Raw genomic sequence first — 22,100 nt, forward strand, 5'->3', positions numbered from 1 at the left:
TGTGGGTAATTATAGAGCCTTATGATTTCTCTGCAATGAAAATGAGATTTTATGATAAATGCCAAAGCCTCCATTTCAAAAATTGAACAGGATGATACTTAACAAAATTCAGCTAGCTAAATTTAGGGCAATAAAAATAAGAGTCCAATCAAGAATATTCTCTGGCTTTGGGCCCACCCCATTTCATTTGATTGTGAATAGAATACATTTCCATTCACAATAATCCCTTGCCTTCTAGCACTTGGTTATTCTTAGAGAGGCAACAAGTGTCAATAACCACATTTGGTCCATGATAGCTGCTTTTTCACATGAAGGATCTATTTGTGTTTATCATTGCCAGTTCAAGTTGGCCGCATGCTTGCTGACACTTTACTAGAACGACCAGTCAAGACGTGTTTCTCTTTCTTGGTTTGCCCTGTGTGCAGTTGATACCCAGGCAGCCTCACCCCCTCTTCTATCTGAAGTAATGTGTCTTCTAGTCTCAATGCAGTACTAGAGTATGGATCAGCGATTCAGAGTCCATCGTATATTTGTTGCCTTTATAAGGAAAGGAATGTGTTTTGTTATTCTCAGTTTTCCATCCTTCCTGAAACATTTTCTCCTTTTCTGCCTTCTCTACAGGCTACTTTCTAGCTTTCATGTGGGCTTGGCTAATGTGGGCCACAGGAAGCGATCAAGAGGTGGACATGGCATTTTCCTTTGTCTTTGCATTTGCCTTGCAATACTTCTGACAGTGGTTGCATTCCTCATGAGAACAGATCTGCATCCTAGATGCAGAGTTGCCTTCCCTTTCAAAGTGCTACTGTCAAACCATCACACTTGGAATGGCTGAAGGCATTATTTAGTGCCATGGTATCCCACACAACATCATCTTTGACCCTGGAACATTTTATGTCAAAGGCAGTTTGACAGTATAATCACCCTGAATTTTACTTGTCTTACCGTGGACCCCAACATCCAGAAGCAGCTAGTGTTTGGGCTTTTTGGAGGTGTTCCAAGTTGAGGAAGTTCTCTTCTGGTCCTAGCTGGCTCAGAATTTTCATCACAAATGGATGCTGAATTTTGTCTTTTTTTTTTTTTCTGCATCTGTTGCTATGATCATATGATTTTTCTCCTAAGCCTACTGATGTGATGGGTTAAATTAATTTTCTTTCAAATGTTGGACCAATCTTATATACCTGGACTAAATCCCACTTGGTAGTGGTAAATAAACCTTTTTCTACATTGTTAGTTGACTTGCTAATATTTTGCTGAGGAATTTTGCAACTAGGTTCATGAGAGATATTGGCCTGTAGTCTTCCTTTCTAGCAATGTCTTTGAAGAGATTGGAGACAATTGTTATGATTTCTTCCTTAAATGTGGCAGAATTCATGAGGGCACCCATATGGGTGCAGTGCTTTCTGTCTGGGAAGGTTGTTCATTACAGATTGAAATTCTTTAGCTGGTATAGATCTACTTATGTTATCTATTTCTCCTTGTGTGAGTTTCAGTAGATTGTGTCTTTCAAGGAATTGGTTTATTTCATCTAGGTTGTCACATTCGTGTGCACAGAGTTGTTCATAGTATTTTAATGTCCATGGAATCAGTAATGATGTTGCCTCTTTCATTTTAGATATTAGGAATTTATATCTTCTCTTTTTAATTTCTTAGTAAACCTGGATAGAAGTTTATCAATTTTACTGACCTTTTTAAATAACCAGCTCTTGAGTTCATTGATTTTTCTCTATTGATTTTTCAAATTATTGATTTCTGCTTTTATTTTTATTACTTATTTTCTTATACTTACTCTGGATTTAGTCTTCTTTTTCTGATTTCCTATGATGGATGCTTAGATATTTGATTTTAGTTTTTTGTTCTTTTTTAATATGTGTATTTAAAGTTAAAATTTCCCTTGAAGTTCTGTGCTTTTGCTACATCTCAGAAACTTTGATAATTTATATTTTCATTTTCATTTAGTTCAAAATATTTTAAAATTCCTCTTGAGACTTCTTCCTGACCCATGGGTTATGTAGAAGTGTATTGTTTAATCTCCAAATATTTGAGGGTTTCTGAGCTATCTTGATTTTACCAATCTTGTTTGTTTGATGACAGCATGCTTTGAATGATTTATATATTTTAAATTTGCCAAGGTGTGCTTTATGGCCCAGCATGTGGTCTATCTTGGTGAATGTTCTGTGTGAGCTTCAGAAGAATTTCTGAATTATGGCATGGTTTCTAAAGAGAAATATGATGTAATTACTTTCCCTGCTCCTCTATATGTAAGATGTCTCCCCTCCATGGTTTCTTTCAAGATTTTTCTCTTGTCTTTGATTTTCTGCAGTTTGAATACAATATGCCTGCCTAAGTGTAGTTAATGTAGTTTATGTATTTATTCTGCTTGTTGTTGTTTGAGTTTCCTGGATCTGTGATTTAGTATATATCATTAATTTTTGAAAATGTTCAGACATCATAGCTTCAAATATTTATCTTCCTTTCTCTCTTTCTTCTCCTGATAGTCCCATTGTGTGTATTACACCTTTTGTAATTGTCCTACATTTTTGAATATTATGTCTGCTTTTTAATTTTTTTTTTCTCTCTGCATTTCAGTTTTGGAAGATTCTATCCACATTTCTTCAAGCTCAGAGAACTTTTTCTTGGCCATATTAAGAAGATTAACGAGTCCATCAAAGGCATGCTTCATTTCTGTTACAGCGTTGTTGTTTTTATTTCTAGCATTTCCTTTTGATTTCTCCTTAGCGTTTCCATTTCTACTTACATCACTCATAGTTCTTGCACTTTGTCCACTTCTCTGTCAAAGCCCTTATCATATTAATGATAGTTGTTTTAAATTTCTGGTCTGATAATTCCAACATCTCTGCCTGGTTCTTAGTCTGGTTCTGATGATTGCTCTATCTCTTCAAATCCAAAATATGGAATAAATGCCTTTTTACAGGGTATAATCATGAATATCACCCAATGAACATCTCATTCAAAGAGACTCCCAAAGGAGGAACTCTGCCATCTGAAAAATGTTTGCTTCCTTTGTAGCTGGTTTATAAACCTCAAAGAGGCATTTATTCCACATTTTGGATTTGTCTAGGAAAAGGACAGAGATTGCCTAGAATAGCTGGTTATGCTCGTGAAAGGTTGCTTAACATTTAATGTTTTACAGGAGCTCACTATTCATGTTTTGGAGACAGAAACAATAACCTTAAAATTTTGAACCAGTGTTGTTACAATTGAAATAAACTCTAGGCCACAAGAATATTTTATAAACTTGGTGGAAGAATATTACTAGTCAATGCTTTGACATTTCAAAGTTATGATGGTAGGGTTGGAACATTTATATTTGGTGATCATAGACTCAAAGTAAATGAAGGGCAGGGTAAGGGAAAAGTCAGAAGTGGGAAGAGGTTCTGTTTACATTTGTGAAGGCTTTGTCTCTTGCTATGTCTTAGTTATAATTCTGAAAAAGGAACCGTAATCTTCAGGAGATATTCAGTGGAAATTGCACGTTAGGCTGGTGTCTGTCTCTCCTGGGACACTAAATAGTTCTTGTTTCATCTCCCCAAAATGGAACATTCAACCTTCATGACACATGCAAAATATTGTATTTTAAACTTAGTCTGTAGAATATGTGTGTTACAGAAAGTAGAATATTTTTATCAAAATTGAAAATTAAATGACCAGCCTTGTGTATCAACAGATAAATTACCTGGGCTATTCTGTTAGTCAGAAAAACACTCAGATCTCTGGGTCTAGTTGTCTCCTACAGATTATAAGTAAAATATAACAGTGCCTCTAGCAGATCACAATTCTATCTCAACAAAGAGTTCTCTGATAATCCTACACAAAAATCACCCTCTATTTGTGCTGGCATAATTTTAATTATTTCTTTCTTCTGTAAATCAAAACCATTTAAGCTAACTTGGGTGGTAATTTCTTTATGATGAGGAAATGTCTGTTCTAATTGGCTATGATTTTCCACCCATGCCCATGCCCAGGTCCTTAACCATTCATATCATTCTTTTAACTATGATAATCAGTTTTCTTAGCATCTGTTTCCTTTTTTTATTGACTATCTGACATGGAAAGTCCATAAGTATGGAGACATTAACATCCTAACATAAATTCAGATTTCCTCTTCATTGGTTATTACATTAGGAAAAACTAGTTATGAGATTTTACTTTTGCCATATGAAATTTTCACATTTTTACCTAAGAAGAAGATAAAATTTACTGTCCAGAGGTCAGAGAGTAAACGAGAAAGCAAAGGACTGTGCGCTGTGGGTTTTGCAGAAATTTTTGCTTTAGTGAAAATTACCTGCTAAAAGAAATTAAGTGAGTTAAAATCTGATCTTAATGGTTAATAACAGTAGTTAGCAATTAGCGTTCATTTACTGAGAGCCAGGCTCTATCTGAAATATTTCAACTGCATTGTCTATGCAATCCCTTTAGTAACCTTACAAGATATGAAATTTCATCTCATTTTACTAAAGGTGAAACTGATAAACAGGAGCTTAATTCACCCAAAGCACACAGCTGGAATTGCAAGAAATGAGAACCAGTCAGTTTGGCTCAAGTCTGCCCTTGTAACCACACCATCATTGCTTCCAACATCCTATTTACATCGAGTGCGCCACAGTGTAGTATCCCATCCGCACCCAGTATCCTTATTCATCTGCAGCTGCTGCCAGTAAAACAGCAATGAAATCACCTAAAACTGTAAATAGGAACATCAAAAACAAACACATGCCAAACCTACAGTATTGAGTCTTTCTAAAACCTCAAGTGAACAAAGAACAATTTCCCCTTTATTTCCGGTATGTGTAAACCTTAGGCATTTTATACATATATTTTTATACTTTTTCTCTGACATATATGTTTTGTATTTTCTTTACAATCTTTTTGCTCCCCACGTAGTTCATTATTCTTTTTCTTCCTCTCTGTACCAAAAAAAAAAAAAAGACTTATTTTCTTATGTTGTTTCCTATAAAAATATGGTGCTGCTTTCCCATAAGACCCACTGTCCTGTATCTCTATTTGACAATTTAACTACTTACATTATCTATGATGGGGTATATCTTTGGATTGTCACCAGAGAGAATTTTCTTTCCTGTGTGAATTCCATCCTGCTTCTGCTTTACATCTTTTTATTCTCTTCCTGTGTTGAACAATGGTAAAAAGGTCAGGTCTATCGTATAGAAAATGTGTATTTGCCACCTGGTGCTTCTCCTGAATTAAAAAAATCAGCTTCTCCACATGGTTTAAAAGAAATTTTGATGGAAGCAATGTAGATTCTTAGCAGAAACTTGGAAACAGGTGTATTTTTCCTCAGGTATAATAACCTCTCGATGATTTTGTGACAGTTTAAAAATGTTACCTTAATCACAATGGTGAGCCTTAATGAAAGTTCGTGCCAGATAAAATGGGAAGTTGAAGGTCACATGAAACTTGATATATTTCATAAAACTAACTTTGAGTTTCACAATTAAGTCAGATGTTATTAACTAGTTCCTTGAAAGGCGGGGAGGAGAGTATCAGAGATCCTACATTTCACACAAAAGCCTTTCTCACGGAAAGTGAGAAATCAGTACCGAGTGGCCCTCTCCGACTACAAATGCCAAGGTGTGGTCAGTTTCCACCTCGGTGAATGTGAACCAGGAAGGGTGATCTGGTGGTGAAATTCATCTACAGAGGAAATTTCAACTAGATTTGAATTAAAGAAAAGAAAGAAAACTGCAGTTTCTCTAGTGCTTCACCTGTGTCCAGTAATGGTGTAGGCATTTTCACATACTGTCATTTAATGGAAATTCCCTCAATAGCTTTCATCTGAAAGCCCTGGAAGTCTCAGTTTTCACAGATGATGGAAAAGAGCCTTAAAATGCTTGACTCAGTTGTCAAGTAAACAAACTGGGATCCAAATCACTGTTCCGTCTAACATTCAGCCTCTCCTAGCACATACAGGGCAGCTTTGCTAAGGATTGACAGGAAAGAGCCAGTCATAAACATGTGTGTGCAAACCAGAAACACCTTCGCTTCCCAAGTAACCCCCCCTTTCTCTTTGCTGATCCTTCACATTCTCAGAATTAAGGGTTGATTGGCTTGTTTCCCTTGACCTAATATTTATTATCTGCTTCTAAAATGCAAATGTTCCAGGGACAGGTAACAGAATATTCTATATCAGTCATTGACACTTTAGTGTGAATAAGTCCTGAAGCTTCTTTCTGGAAAGGGAACTTTTAATAGAAGCGGGGCCCAGAGGGGTAGTTGGAAGATACATTTCAAATACCACAGTTAGCTCTGTATAGCTACCTCGTCTGCGGGCAGAATATCAGGCTTTTTTTTTCAAAGCCAATTTTTTTTTTTCAAATTAGAAACACAAAAAATACAGCTCTAAGATAGCACCTTTAGACCTCTTTATGGAGTTTATTGAGTCTAAAGTTGATGGAAGAATTTTTTCCTGGTAGATGGCTAAGACTTGTCAGGCATGTTTTAAAAGGAAGCTTATGTGTGTCTCCTGAGTTCATCTGAGATTATTTACCAAAGAGAAAATAGTTGTGATCTAACCTTTGGAAAATCTCTAGATGTCTGTTTCTTCCACAAGGAGTTTTTCATCGTTTGTGTAAAGGAAACTAAAGTCCCTAGTCACACATGTGTTCCAAAAAAAAACAAAACCCAAAAAACAAATAAATCCAAAAGCTGTAGTAAATCCTTTCATTTACTTACGCCTAGGAGGAGGAGTAGGTACTTTGCTTATGTCAACTATTCGAGGAAGAAGAAAACTAACTAAAAGGAAGGACAGTGAGGAGCTTTTCAGCACTGAGAGAAAACAGTTTGATAGTGTTCCTTGTTTCATAAATCAGTTTGGTTTTGATAAATGATTATTAACACGTGATGTCTCTAGATAGCACTTTTTTGTCTATTTGGGGTGTTTTCTGTGCTCTCCAAATACAACTGATAAATGTGCCGTCATAAAATCCTCGTACTATCCAAAACGTGCTTGTCTGCAGTGGCAAGTAAGAAAGTGCTCACACGTCCTCTCTTCATCCCCCGGTAGAGACCACCGTAGCTAGGTTTCCTGCCCTGTCAGCTAAACCCACAAACGATTAAATGCTACGTACATAACAGCCAGTTAGCATGGGTCTGTCTTGGAGGCTGGCAGGTGTTTCCATGAAATTTTGCCCCACCTGTCACTGCACATAGGGAAGCCAGCACCTGGCAACCTTGTAAACCGCACGCTCGTTAATTGCTTTGAAACAGCACAAGCAGCAGCAGCAGCAGCTGCCACCAACATTGTTAAGTAAACAACAGGTTTTGCACCTGCTGGAGCAAAAGTCTGATCTGACTACTGCCCAATCCGGTGACACTCAGGTCCCTCAGGCAGCTTGTCCTAAGGCAAGTGGCCTAGGAGATGAGTGGCTGTCCTCCAGTATTGATTCTTTCCCTCAGATGTGAAAAATTTGCTCCCTGGTTGCCTGTGGAGGGCACTTAATCCAGCCCCTCCCTCTGAAAATCTGGATAATTAAATTTGCCTTATGGGCAGTTCTTTTTTGGTCCTCTTCCCACCTCTGCCTTCTTTTGAGGATGATAACAAGAAAAGATGACTTAGGTCAAATTTTCCACTTTTTGTGTTACCAACAATATCTCGGACAGACCCAGAATGGAGAATGGGGGTGGGCAAATAAACATTCTCCCACTGACCACTCAGAGATCCAAGCTTTCAGCCTCCAAAACCAGCAAAATGAGGCTGCAGCAACATATATTTGTATATACCTAATCCAGCTGGCTTTTTCAAAAAAGATACTTTTCAGTATTTTATAGCTTTGTATACAGGTGTCCTTTCATTATCAAGTGAGAGCAGGCAGCTCAGTGTTTATCTGCTGAAGCAAGAGTGAAGTCACGTTTAACTTCGCCTCCCACATGATGTTTACCACTCCCCCGCCGCACACACATAACACAATTCTGAGATTGGTAGCAAGATCTATTCCAAGGCTCTGCAAGAAACACAGTTCAGGCTTTAGGCAATACAGGCCAGAGAAATGAATGCAAAGGGACAATGGAGAAATACTACACCAAGGTGTTTGTGAGAATGTCCCCTCCCTGTTCACATCGTCTACAAGCTGTAGAAGTCTCTCAGCGTTGGATTTGCCTGAAACACACAAGCACTAGGTGGAAAGAGACAAATTACATAAGGCTAATTCATAGCGAAAATCACTTGATATTCTGAACGTTAGCAGATGACCATGAGTTGGGCTTTGGTATGTATTTAATTGTACACAGTTTAATCCTCAGAACAAGTCTCCTGGTGGCTTGACTGTTTTCTAAAAATGGTAAAGGAAAGGGCCTTGGTTTATCTGTGCTAGTACATTTTCAACAACAACAAAAACACATCACGATGTAAGCTGAGCCTTGAGGAGGAGAGAGAAAAGACAAGCATTGTGCATCACAGGTGGAAACGTACTAGAACGTGCCAGGTTTTAGGTTCTCTCATTTTCATCACAAACACATAGAAAATCCAACCAAGGAGAACAAAGATTGGACAGGCCTGAGGGCAAATAATCAAAAGTCTGTTTCAGATCCTAAAGCTAATGGAGTGTTTTGCCTTTGACTTGTTTATGCCATTTTGATCAAAAAGAATAATGCAGTTGTGAGCTAATCCAAGGTTAAAGAATATTTCCAATGAGGTAAGTTAATTATTTATTACTATTGAATGGGGAGAACATTTCTGCAAAATCAAAGTGTATCTCTTTTTCCACTTTAACATTTCTAAGAATCACAGTAACAGCTCCCCAAAGTTGTTATTATACCAAATAAGTTTTTATAACATGCATGAAGCGACTGGTCCATGTGCTATATTGAACACATGCATTCTTATATTTTAAATAAAATAACATATAAGTCATGTGGCTCATATGTAATAAATGAAGCACATAAGAATGTAAATTTTCACTTTTGGACTTTCTTATGTGTCATCCTAACCACTAAAAGACTAGCAGTATACAAAAGGAGAGAAATATACTCAGAAATTTATGAAGAACTCTGTAGGGTTTGTCGAATCCAATTTGTTGAAGTTTCAAAGAACAATTTGAGACTTTTAGCCAAGATCTATAGATTATATAAATGGAGTGTAAAGAAAAAACTTACTCCAACTTTTTCTCTTATTCTATCCTTTCTTTTAACATTTGTAGCAACATCAAAAGGAAAACAGATATTTAAGACACAAGGAAGTGGCCAGTTTCATGGATTACAGCAGGACAGGAGTAACACTATTTATTCCCCCAAATTATAGAGGGGTATTTGGGATATATAAATGGAATCAAATAATAAAAACTAATTTTTCATAAATATGAAAGGAAGGATTATGACACCTGAATCCCAGAGTTTTGGGGTCTTGCTATATGAATCTGAGAACATTATTTGGTCTGAGCTTCAGAGTCTATCTGTACAAAGGTAATAACAAATTCAAAGATCTAGTGTATGAAATAAGATGAAGATAAGACAATGAAAGTTGGATGCTTATCTGTTCATCTTTATAGTGTGGCAATTTTTAAAAACATAGATGTGGCTACCTCTTTTCAAAACCAAACAGCAACAAATAAGGCTTCTTAAAATCATTATTCTCAAATCAAACCATTCTCAAAAAAAAAAGATAACTTATCCTGCATATGGGCGAGAAAGATGGAGGACAGGAAGGAGGGATCAATAAACACAGATTTAGGGGAGGCCAACATCTACATAGGAAAGAAAGATCATCTTTTGTTAAGCAACGTGAAACAGTATGTGAAGAGTTCACACCCAGAGGGGAAGGTATAGCTCAGGTGGTAGAGCACATCCTTAGCTTGCATGAGGTCCTGGGTTCAGTCCCCAGTACCTCCATTAAAAGAAACAGAAAACAAACTAATGGCTACTTATTTTATGTCTGTGAGTCTTTCTGCTTTGTAAGTAAGTTCATTTGTATAATTTTTTTAGATTTCACATATAAGCGATATGATATTCGTCTTTCTCCGTCTGACTTACTTTACTTACTGTGATCATCTCTACATCTATCCATGTTGCTACAAATGACATTATTTCATTCTTTTTTTATGGCTGAGTAGATTCCATTGTACATATATATATGCCACCACTTGATCTTAGCCAAAAGGCTGAGAAGCGATACCACATCTTCTTTATCCAGCCATCTGTCCCTGGACCTTTTGGCTACTTCCGTGTGTTGGCTGTTGTCAACAGTGCTGCTAGGAATATTGGGCTACAATAATAGCCATTTGCGTCCTTTCCATTTTCACTGCATTTATACTATTCTTATAATTATATCCTTAAACATTTATAAAATAAGGATTTCTCAGGCATAAAACATGGATTTTAATAGATAAAAAGGAAGTTTGTAAGTTCAAGAAAAAAGATGAAGCTACTGCATTTGATTTAATGGTTTCCTTTCATGTTTTCTACCTAGTAGTCATTCACATGAGGGCATAAATCTGTATTTATATGCCTGCAATTAAGTTTTCTTTTTGGCCAAAATTTTTGGTTTCTGAAATATTTAATCCATATTCATAAATGCTTGAAATGTTTCAGTTAAGTGCAGTGGAAAAACAGGAGCTTTATTAGCTATATGTGGCCGTGAATCTCAGGTCGGCCGTGCAGTGCCTGAGTGTAACTTCTCTGAGGCCACAGAGACACAGTGACAATTCGGTGCCTGAGGGTTGTTAGGAGGATGAAGAGGGAATGTTTTCCAGGCATTTATGCACTTTATAGGTGTATGCTCAGTAACTTGTAGCTACTATGATTGTCATTCTGGAAAGGCTGATCACAATGGAAAGAGGGTGAGGTCTGGAAAAAAAATTAAATTAAAACAATCAATTAATGACCACTAAAATATGACTGGGAGATAAAAATCAGTAGAGTAATTCATAAAAGTAATAAATGTTGGGGTAATGAAATGCATTTTACTTTTACATTTCTGAAGGGGTTAAAATCAATACCAAAAAAATTGAATTGAAATAATATGTGATCAATTCCTTTCTTGATGGGAAAGACCATTAAGGAAAAAAACCTTAGAAAAAGATATTTTGGGGAGGAAAACATGCTCAAAAGACAAGAGTAAAGCTTTTTGTCTCATGGGTAGTAAAAGCTGATGAATGGCAAAATAGTAGAGAATTTTAAAATAAATGTCCTTATATACAGGGGTAATTTTGTTTTCTAAATACCAAAAAAACAAAAACAAAAACAGGAATATCTCAGTTTCATATTCTACTGGTCAATTACGCTACAGAAAACAAAACCAAACAAATTATATTTCCCCCTTCTTAGGACATAGTATGAATCCATCTTTAGATTCATTCAAAGAAATTTTCTGCCAAAATCACTACTGCTTGGTGATTGTACCACAACTATTTTCCTGCAGAGAGCAGAGTTAAAATGAGAGACCAGAGACATACGTTTCCTAAAATAAGGCCATGCAGTAACAGTCCCCTGGACACCATATGACAAGGGGAGATGGGAGGAAGACTAAAGAGCCTATAGAAGGTAAAACATCTCCTTAGATTTTCAGTTCTCCACTCCTGCCCATTGGAGCCCACGTTCCTCCAATGTCCCTGCCAAGCCTCCAGGGGAAGAAGTCCCCTGAGCCGTGAGCAAGGACTGACAGCCCTTCCACCGTCCTCTGTGCTGCACACAGAATGTCAGCTAGGATTTGCATTTCGTAACAGGCTAATGAATTACAAACCAAGGCGACAAACTGAGCTGTGGGGAAAAAAAGACAATGGATGACGATTCCACGCAGCTCCCTTTAGTGGGAGCAGAAGAAGAGCGGAAGGAGGGTATCAGAATCAAATTTCCCTTTCTATGTCTGGAGATAGAGCAACAGAGAACGGAGAATGAAAGGATCCACTGGTGAGCCAGCAGTGTAGACACAGCCAGTAGGAGCCAATGTCATGATCCCTCCCCCTCTGCCTTGTTCTGTGCCTGGAAAACTCAGTGCCCACCACTCAGTGGCTGATCATGCTGTCATTCAATCTCTCTGTACATAACAAATAAGTCAGCTGTCACCATGGAAATATGGGCCAACTCTTTCCTAAAAAATCTGCTTTCTGCAAAGGTTAGTGCTCACTGTCCCTCTTTATAGTGTACCTTCCCCCTCCCCTCAGTTTTTGATGACCCAGGAGCAGGAGCTTTTAACCAAGCTAGACTTTAATTCAGTTTCTTTGGGAGCCCTGTCTTGTGGTGTCTGGGAAACATAAAGCAGAGAACCACACATTTTCCTTTACGTATGTTTTCATGTCTAACAAGTAGGCTGGGGAGGAAACTCCAAAATGAGAAAAATTACCCAGAAGAAGAGACAGATACATGCAGAGTCAACATTTTGTTACGGTGGGATACACTTGCACTTGTTTATGCCAAATTTATAAAAAGAATGAAATGGACAGAGTTATTTTTCATTAGGTGTCAAAGGCAACCTTAGCAAAAAAAAATTACCATCTATTTTTGAAAAATGAAAAGTTATCATCTATCATTGTGTTTGGCATGAGGGGAGGGCAGGATCCCGAAAAGCCTCTGCTTAGAGACAGTCAAACAAATCAGTGCGTACTGTTCTCATTAAGGTAAACAGTAAGGTCAAGGGAGGGTATAGCTCAGTCGTAGAGTGAGGGCTTAGCAGGCATGAGGTCCTGGGTTCAATCCCCAGTACCTCCATTAAGATAAATAAGTAAATAAACCTAATTACCTCCCCCAAAAAGATAAACAATAAATTCATACTGTATAGCACAGGGAACTACATTCAATATATTGTAATAACCTATATTGAAAAAGAATATGAAAAGGAAGATATATATATATATATATATGTATGTATAACTGAATTGTAATGCTGTACACCTGAAATTAACATAACATTGTAAATTGACTACTCTTCAATTAATAAATTCAAAAAATTCAAGAAAAAAAGATTTTTTTAATTACAAAATATTATCAGATGCAGAACTTCCTTAGTTAATTTATTTGTTCATTCAACCAATCAATTGACATTTACTATGTGTGTGTGCGTGTGTATGTGTGTGGTGTGTGTGTTTATCCAGGACTGTGCTAAGAACCGGGAATCCAGGACTAAGACACCCCCTGCCCTTTAGGGGTTCACAGCCCAGGAAAAGAACTGAGACTGGCAGCCCTGGTGAATTCCAAGCACTGGTCAATATTTACAGCATTTGTGTCTTACACCAAACCCATGCTGAAGGTTTGTGAGCTATATGTATTTTATAAACTAGGACACTGAGGTTCAGGGGCATGAAGTAATTTGCCCAAAGACATTCAGCTTCTGAATGGAAAGGGTAAGGTGTAAACCAGTCCCTGTGGCTCCAAAGCTCGGGTTCTCCCCATGCTGCCTCTGGTGGGAGAGACAGGGAGGCAAACGTGCTACAACACAACCCAGAGGGTGACAGACAAAAGGACCTCTCCAGCATCATGGGATTTTTTTTCTTACTCTCCCTAAAATGGTACGGGCAGGTTAATCAGAAAGAAAGTCAATATTATGACTGCTTGTTTTTCTATTTCTGCCTGACAGTCTAGATAAAAGGCTTTCATCCTGAGTATCTTTGAGAACACAAAGCCTCGGCACTCTGAAGCATTGACTCAATAAGCACCTGTAATTAAACAGTTTAATAGGCAATCCTTACCTAGAGTCAAGAAAAATTTACATTTGCATTCAACGCCCATCTCCCTCACTCTTAGCAGACAGTGTTTTCTCCAAGGGTGCATGGACTGACTTCTCTCCAGCTCAGCTTCTGTATTTGCAGCCATCCTGACTACTTTCTCTCTGATCTTGTCCCTTCAAGGTCCAGTATCTTCAACTGGCTCCCACACCACTTTCTCCAGTTCTTTGTCCCTCCAGTACATCCTCGCTTCCCTGGAGGTTCAAGGTCTCTCCCCCAGATGGAAGGAAATTCAACCCATAAACATGCTAAAGTCTCTTCTATTTAAAAATAAGAAAGAAAGTGAACTGAAACAAAACAAAACCCTCTTAACTTTGCATCACTCTTTTTCTATTGGTCCTGTCTTCCCATTTTCCTCAATTTTCTGGAAGGTTTTGTCTGTATTTGCTGTATTCAATTTCTCACTTTTTAAAATTGAAGTCTAGTTGATTTATAATGTTCTGTTAGTTTCTGGTGTACAGCATAGTGATTCAGTTATATATATATATATATACTTATATATATATATATATATTCTTTTTCATTATAGGTTATACAAGATATTGAATGTAGTTCCCTTGGCTCTACAGTAAGAACTTGTTCAATTTCTCACTTTTAATTCACTCCTCAACTGCTATGTTGTGGCCTCTGGCTCTTTAAAAAATACCTTGAATTATTATAGAATTTTATTTTGTACTCATTCAGTCACCAAATGCTTTTTGGAAAATCTTAACTCCATGATTCCAAATACACAGGCCATCTTTAGGTCCTGACTTTTACTGGTACTTTTAGCTGAATATGACACTGCTGACACTCGCTTTCTATGACATTTCTTCTTACTCCTTTTTCACTCAAACCGTCACTTCTTAGTGAATTTTGGGAGTGCTTGTGCATCGCGCACTATTCATATAGGAGTTTCCCAGAGTTATGTGCTCAGGCCATTGGTTTCTCCCCTTTACACACTATCCTGGAACATTTGCATTCATTCTAATGTAATTATTTATAAGCTGATGATAATGCTAATATTTAGGAAAAGGAATAGCCATTTCCCAAAGCTTCAGAATCATTGATTCAATTGCCTACTACAATTACAATTTTGATGCCTCCCAAGTCAATATGTATCAAATTGAATTTCACACCATTCACCTAAATGGATTCTCCTCCTTTGTCAGGTTAACTTAGATATCGGTGCCGTTTTGTACTCAATACTGAAAACTAAAGGTTATCCTAGTCTCATCTGTCCCCTCATTCATTTATTCATTCCCTCCCCACTACACACACGTGTTCACTGAGCTCCCAAATGCTGTTTATTCTAGCTCCGACCCATCTCCCAGATCTAACCCCATTATCTCTGCTGTTAGAGAGCAGGTTCTCATCATCTCTTTCCTGAGCTACTGTGATAGTTCATGAATGCCTCTGCCCAGTGTCTCATTCTCCTTCTTCTCTACAGTGACGTCAGAGTGGTTCATCCAACACATAAAACCAACCATGTCTCAACCCTGCTGAAAAGCCCTCCCTGACTTAATCTCACCCACGGGGCCCCAGGGTCCCTCCACGACCTGGCTCCCAAATCCCTTTCCAGCCTCTCCCCCCGCTATTCTCCACTTACACTTCATGCTCCAGGAATAATAAATTGCTTAAAATTTCCTGTCTGCACCAAACTCTTATGTATCTTTCTATTATTCCTTTGCTTGGCATGTTTATCTCCATTCTCTTTGCCTGGATAAGACCTACTCAATATTTAAGATGCAGATTTAGCATTATTTCTTGCAAGAGCCACTTTTCAACCCCGACTCTGACCTGCGTGATGATTCTCTGGACTTCCATAGCTACCTATGTCAGGGTATCTGTCACATTATTTTGAAATTTCTGTTTCGATGCCATCTTCCCATCTAAACTACAAGATCTGGAGTACACTAGCCATTCTCACCTAAGCGTTTATCTCCACGGCCTGCCCCAAGGCCTTGCTTATGATGGGAACACAGTAAAATTGCACTGAAATGTCTGTTACCGCTTTGGTCCTGAGGAATTTGTTCTTTTGTGTGTTTTGTTGTTAAAAGGGAGTCTAATTCTTCAGTCTAGCTGAACCAGATGGGAGATTCACATCATTCCCCAAACAGCTTACTGTTCCTTTGATTACTTTGGGAGTAAGAAACAAATTCTGGGTAGTTGGCTATGAGTTTCCTGTTTGGAATCTCTGTTCTCTCTCCTCCTTATTTTGAGTTGCCCCCAAAGATGTCCAAGGCATACTTCTCGAAAAGGAAAAAAAAATTACCGCAGAAGTTATCTATTTTTAATGCTTTGACAGAAAACATGGAACTTTATGGTGAGTAATAGGCTGAAACATTATTGAAACAAACCTCTAACATTTGTTACTGTCTTTTTCCTTCTTAATTCAAGTAGCCAGTTTAGGAATCCAGATGGTGGCTACTGCTTTGCTGAAAGGTTCTCATTCAGTACCCAAACACACATAATATATACCCCTGAATTATAGTATTAGTATTATTTTATATGATAGTGATTATCCTTTGAGTATCAAATCATAAAATCCCATATTTATGTAATAATTAGAATTTTCCAAATAGTTTGCAAACACATTACACTAATCTTTAAGAGAGGCTTTATATAGATATCAATGTGCCTATTTTATAGCTGTAAAGATGAGAATCCACTGAGAATATTAAACCAATGTGTTTTATTCTCTCCACTGAGTTATGTTTCTACATGGTGTTTCTACCATTATAATTTCCAAAATAGAAAAGGGATAAATGGCACACTGGGAAGAAAGAGGCTGTGGTCATAGAGTGGAGCCTGGAGAAAGAGAATGAATAAGGGGAGATGCCCATCCTTCTTGGCCCTGAGTGGCTCCTAAGACAAAAAAGGAGATAAAATGAGAGGCTGATGGAGAGACAAGATTGTCACCACCTCCCTCCCTTTGAGTTAAAATTCCAGAAAAAGCATCGTTAGAGAGGATATGGGCAAAGACAAATGCAGAGAGGCTTTTAGTTCTCTGACTATTTGGGACTCAGAGAGAGACTTGCCGCTCAGTTTGGTCCCTGCCCTGCCGAGGAGCCACATGAGGGATGGTCTGATGCAGATTAACAGGCCGCAGTGCTGTCACTGCGGAGATCTGCAGTTTCAGCGAGGTCAGGCTGGGGCTGGGTTAGCAGAGGTGACTCTCAGAGCCCAGCTGGGAGAGAAAAGGTCACTGACTCACTACCGCAGACCTCAGCTGCTGATAACCTGCTGAACCAGCAGTAACCAGGGATGCAAGCAACACCTCCGGGAAGACCCAAGAAGTCACAAAAGGCAGACAAGAAACTAGGGACATATGTAAGGGCGCCCTTCTACACCTCCAGGATAAGATCACCTACGTCTCTCCTCCCTGATGCCCAGAAGCCGTCTTAGGGAAGAACACAGGAAGGAGAAGGGAAGTCTAAAACGGAGACAGTTACTTAAAGGAGGATATTGCTGGACTTCTGAATTCAGCTCTGACATGTAAAGAACCTGGGAGATGTCACTCCCATCCTTACAACAACAACGACAACCAAATGCTGAGCAAACTAAAAATCAGTGCTTTTTCTTGGAACCATGAAAGAACTGACATCACAGGGCAAATCACTGCCTGGAAGTCTGCAGAGGCAGGTGAACACAGAGAAGCATAGTCTAGATCTGCTTATCTGAAGCAGGAGCTGCTGGAGCCATAACTGTAGAAATATTTAAATGGTAACTTGCAGGGAGGGTACAGCTCAGTGGTAGAGCACGTGCTCAGCATGCACAAGGTCCTGGGTTCAATCCCCAGTATCTCCATTAAAAAAAAAAAAAGGTAGAGGTTAATTATGTTAAGGATGTCAAGATGAGATCATCCTGGGTTACTCCTGTGGGGCCTAAATCCAATGACAAATGTCCTTAGAAGAGGAGGACAAGACAGAAGACAGAAGAAGCCCCTGTGAAGACTGTGACAGATATTAGTATGATGCTACCACAAGCCAAGGAATGGCTGGAACTTGAAGATACAAAAATAACGATTCTCCCCTAGAGCTTTCTGTGGAAGTGTGACCCTGGTGACACCTTGATTTCAGACTTCTGGCCTCTAGAACTATGAGAGAATAAATTTCTATTGTTATAAGCTACCCAGTCTGTGTTAATTTGTATAACAAGAAATTAATATAGGAAACTAACACAGAAGGAGATTCCTTTAGTGTACCATGTGCATAGTGACCTCTTTTCGAAGAGGACAGTGTGGAAGATGGGGGGAAAGTTGAGTAATGCTGATGTAGAGAAACCCAACAAGACACCACCTCAACCACGTGGTCAAGGGTTGACATCAGCAGTGGAGAATCGTGTTGATAGTACAAATTCTTGATATTGCATGATGAAAACAGCACTTTGATTCTGTGCTCCCTCCCCAAAACTCATGTCTCCAGTCCAATCATGAAAAATACATAAGAGAAATTTCTGCAGAGGGGAGTTTTATAAAATACCTTAGCAGTACTCCTCAAACTAGAGAAGTTCAGGAAAAACTGTCACAGCCAACAGGACCCTAAGAGGACATACTCACTAAGTATAATCTGATAGCTTAGATGGCATCCTGGAACAGAAAAAGACATTGGGTAAAACTAAAGAAATACGAATAAACTAGGGGCTTTAGTTAGTAATCATGTATCAATACTGTTTCATTAATTGTACTAAATACACCAATAGGGATGTGATATGTTAATAATAGGCAAAACTGAACACAAGGTATATGCAGACTCTTTCTACTATCTCCTCAATTTTTATGTGAACCTAAAACTGTTCTAAAAAAATAAAGTCAATTATTTAAAAAAAAAAAAAAAAGAGGGCCTTCCTTAAATAAATTGCTTTTAGATAACTCGATCAGACTAAGGCTAGCAGATTTGACCAAATTTAATTTCTAAATTTTCCTCATGCTGTCCTCAGCTAGAACATAAAGATGATACATTTCCTTTGCACTCTTGAACGTAAGTTGTGTAAATCAGCCAAAGCAATGAAGAATCAGAGAATTAAAAATCACCGACCTACTAACGGCAGAGCTGTGGCTCAGACCACAGATTTCAGACTCTAGAGTCCAAGTTCTTTCCACTTTATGTATAAAAAGCACTCGGGGAAGTTAACCAAAAATAAAGCACACTCCTTCTTTCAAACCAGCTACATTATGCTTATGGCAAACACACTTGAACACAAGAAGCGGTAAGACTCAGATACTCTGAGAAAGCCAGGCAATGTATTTCAGGAGGATGGTACAGAGAGAGACACAGTGTAGATAAAGAGCACGCAAGATAGGTAGTGAAGACAGTGAGTTACGTTCATGTCTGTATGGCTCTTACAGTGTGGGAAGCACGGTACTTAGAAGTGATGTGAGAGCAAAGTGAACTCAGTCATTCACATCAAAAGAGTCTTTATCACTGAGTCTTTTATAAGTTTTGTCTGGGGGTCTTCTGGTCATTGTGAATCAAAAGCTTAAAGACCTCACCTGTAATCTAATTTGTTCTGGCTTGTTACTATTTTATAATCTAAAGAATGAGAAAAATGTAATCTGTTCACTTTTTAACATTCAGTTTTTAACAATGCAGCAGTTAATTATTCAATATCTGAAATGCCCTCTTTTCAAATTCGGACCACCAGTACTTATTTCCACAGCATGCATTGAAAAAGCATAGAAGATAGAACTTAAAATTGCTAAGTTGTGTATTAGTGTTTATGAAGGTAAGCATTACACAATTACCCAAAATCTTGTTTAGTGATTAGCTAAGCAAATCCAGTAATTATCTGGACGATGTTATGAATACAATAATATCAATCCTGTGAATGAACTGCAATAAAGTTAACTCCGTATAAAATGTGTAGTATATGATTCTATGCGTATTTAAACAAAAATAATACAAGGTATTTAGAATAACACATACTTGTTCAATGATGGAAATTTCCTTTCAAGAAACATATAGTTCTTATTTCTACAAGAATAGATAAATAAAGGCATAACTCTAGTTGATTCAGCATAAGGGTTGATTACAAGTTGGAAAATAAGTCAAAGCTAAGAGACTTTACTTTCAACCAGCAGGACACATCTGCTTTTCAAGTGAAATGCTCCTGAATGAAAAGTCTAATATAAAATAATATTAGGTACATGAAAACTCAGACTGGATTTCAACTTGTCAAAAACTTAACTTTTATCCCCCTACTCAAATAGCCTATGGGGTGAACAGTTAAATAAATTAAAAAGGTAAAATGGAAGAGACAGAAACCCTGGAGCTGAAACTAAATTAAAAAAGCAAAGGAAAGGAAAAAAAAAATCACTTGCCAAAGTGTAAAACTGTGAAATGAGTTCATGTCATATGTTTGGAAAGTCCCAGCCCATATACTTTCTTCACAAATCAGGCAAACCATCATCCTCAATGTAAGCATTCATGTCAGAGGTGTCGATATTAATGTCTTTTCTTCACCATCCACTTTTCTCCAGAACTTGACTTCTAAAGGGGTTATTAGAGTTACACTACGTATCAGAATATAGTAAAAGCAGATGACAATCACATACTCTGAATCTCTAGACTATGTGTATCAGAATCACCTGAGTTGCCCACTGCATATACAGATTCTCGCCTTCTGTTCCTGATAGACCAATTCTGATGGTACATACCCAGAATCTGCCTTTTCAACAAGCATCCAAGTTCACTCTTAACACACTAATACTTAAGAACTTAGGAACTTTGCTTTATCTAATATAACTGATTTAGTATAAGATATATAACTACCAAATAGGAACTAAAAGTGGAAGCAATGAAGATACAAAGATTTAATGAGCTAACACCTGAATTTGTTTGTTTATAAAGTTAAATGAGACTATGTCTAAGGCCATCACAATACAAATCAAGAAACAGTTAATATGGTTTGTATCCTAAATAGATATCAGTACTGGTTAAAGACAGTTTGTGTTTGAAAATAGTCCTTTTTTCCTTCTTCTTTCTTTTCTTTTCTTAAGAAAAAAGTGAACCAATCTCCCATTTGAGCTAACTTCATGATAAAAAAAAAAAAAAGAAAAGCATCTATGTTATATCTATGTTATATAACTTATCGCTGTGCTTTTATTCTTATCCCAAGCCATTCTTCAAGCCTTGTCTTTGGTAATGATAATTATACAGAAGAGACTAAAGCAGGTGAGGGGAAGAGAGAGAAGTGAGTGGGAGAGGCTACTGTATACAGGTCGTCAGCAAGTATTCAATCTTATAAAGACATTGAAGCAAACACTTTAATTGGCCCTAATGTATTTTCTGTTTTGTTTACTGAACATTGGCAGTTTCCTCAGTAATATAAGCATATATCAACTGTTACTATTCTGAAACTAAAATAAAGTTTGATTAATTGGTTTTCAAACAGTTCAGAAACTTAATTTAAACAAAAACGTGGTATATCATTTTATATATTCTCAATTTAACAACAGAACTCACTATGTTTCTAAATTGGTTACCTGAAGGTAATCAAAAGTTCACCTCTTTTAGATTTTCAAGGAGATAATTCTCCAAGAAGACTGAAATAAAAAACAGATCTCCGTATGTCTTTGACGTCATAGCTGTCCAAGGTCAAAATCTGTCAGGAACAAGCCAAACCGAAAGGGTGTCTTAGAGACAAGAACCTTGGGACGGACGGACACACACACACAAACACACACACACACACACACACACACACACACACACACACACACACACAGAGTCAAGTGAAAATCATGCCTATCCCTCTATGCTTAAAATAACAGCCTAGGCCAAAAAAAGATCTATGTAGGAATGATAAGGCTCTGAGATGCAAATCTTTGCAACTGACCAATCCACGCTCTACCCTCCAGATCCTCCAAAGCCATGTCCCTGCTTTAGAATTAATGACCCATACGCATCAGGCATGGGTATGATTTTCACAGTTACTGAAGGGTTTTCCAGTCTGCCCTGTTCAGAACAACCACTGCTGGACACTGTGGCTCAGTCCAAACTTGAAATGTGCCATTTTTCCACACGAGGGATTTTTTATTCATCTTCCTTTAGCTCCTAGGTTACTTTTTGACATTGCCCTTTCATAAGCTTGATTAAGCACTGGCTTCAAATTTGGGAGTTACCTTTCAGTCAAAGGATGTCTCCGTTTTACATGTGTTGACCTGGCTCTGCTCGGGCCCCCCAGTTATCTTGCTCTGTGTGGCGGCATCTCAACCTTCACTCTTTCCTACATTCGTGCCTTTTTTGGGAAAAGGACCCTTTTACAGCCCTGAAGACGATTTCAGGTGGCTCTTTCTCTCTTCCTACTCGAAGAACTACAAGAAGGAGTCACTAGCCCAGTGCTTGTTGTATTTTCCTTCATTTCACAATAAGTATTTCACAAAACTTTTCAAAAAATCACGTTTATTGTTATGTATGTTCACTGTAACAGTTA

Source organism: Camelus dromedarius, chromosome 32 (assembly GCF_036321535.1).
Source record: "Camelus dromedarius isolate mCamDro1 chromosome 32, mCamDro1.pat, whole genome shotgun sequence".
NCBI lineage: Eukaryota > Metazoa > Chordata > Mammalia > Artiodactyla > Camelidae > Camelus > Camelus dromedarius.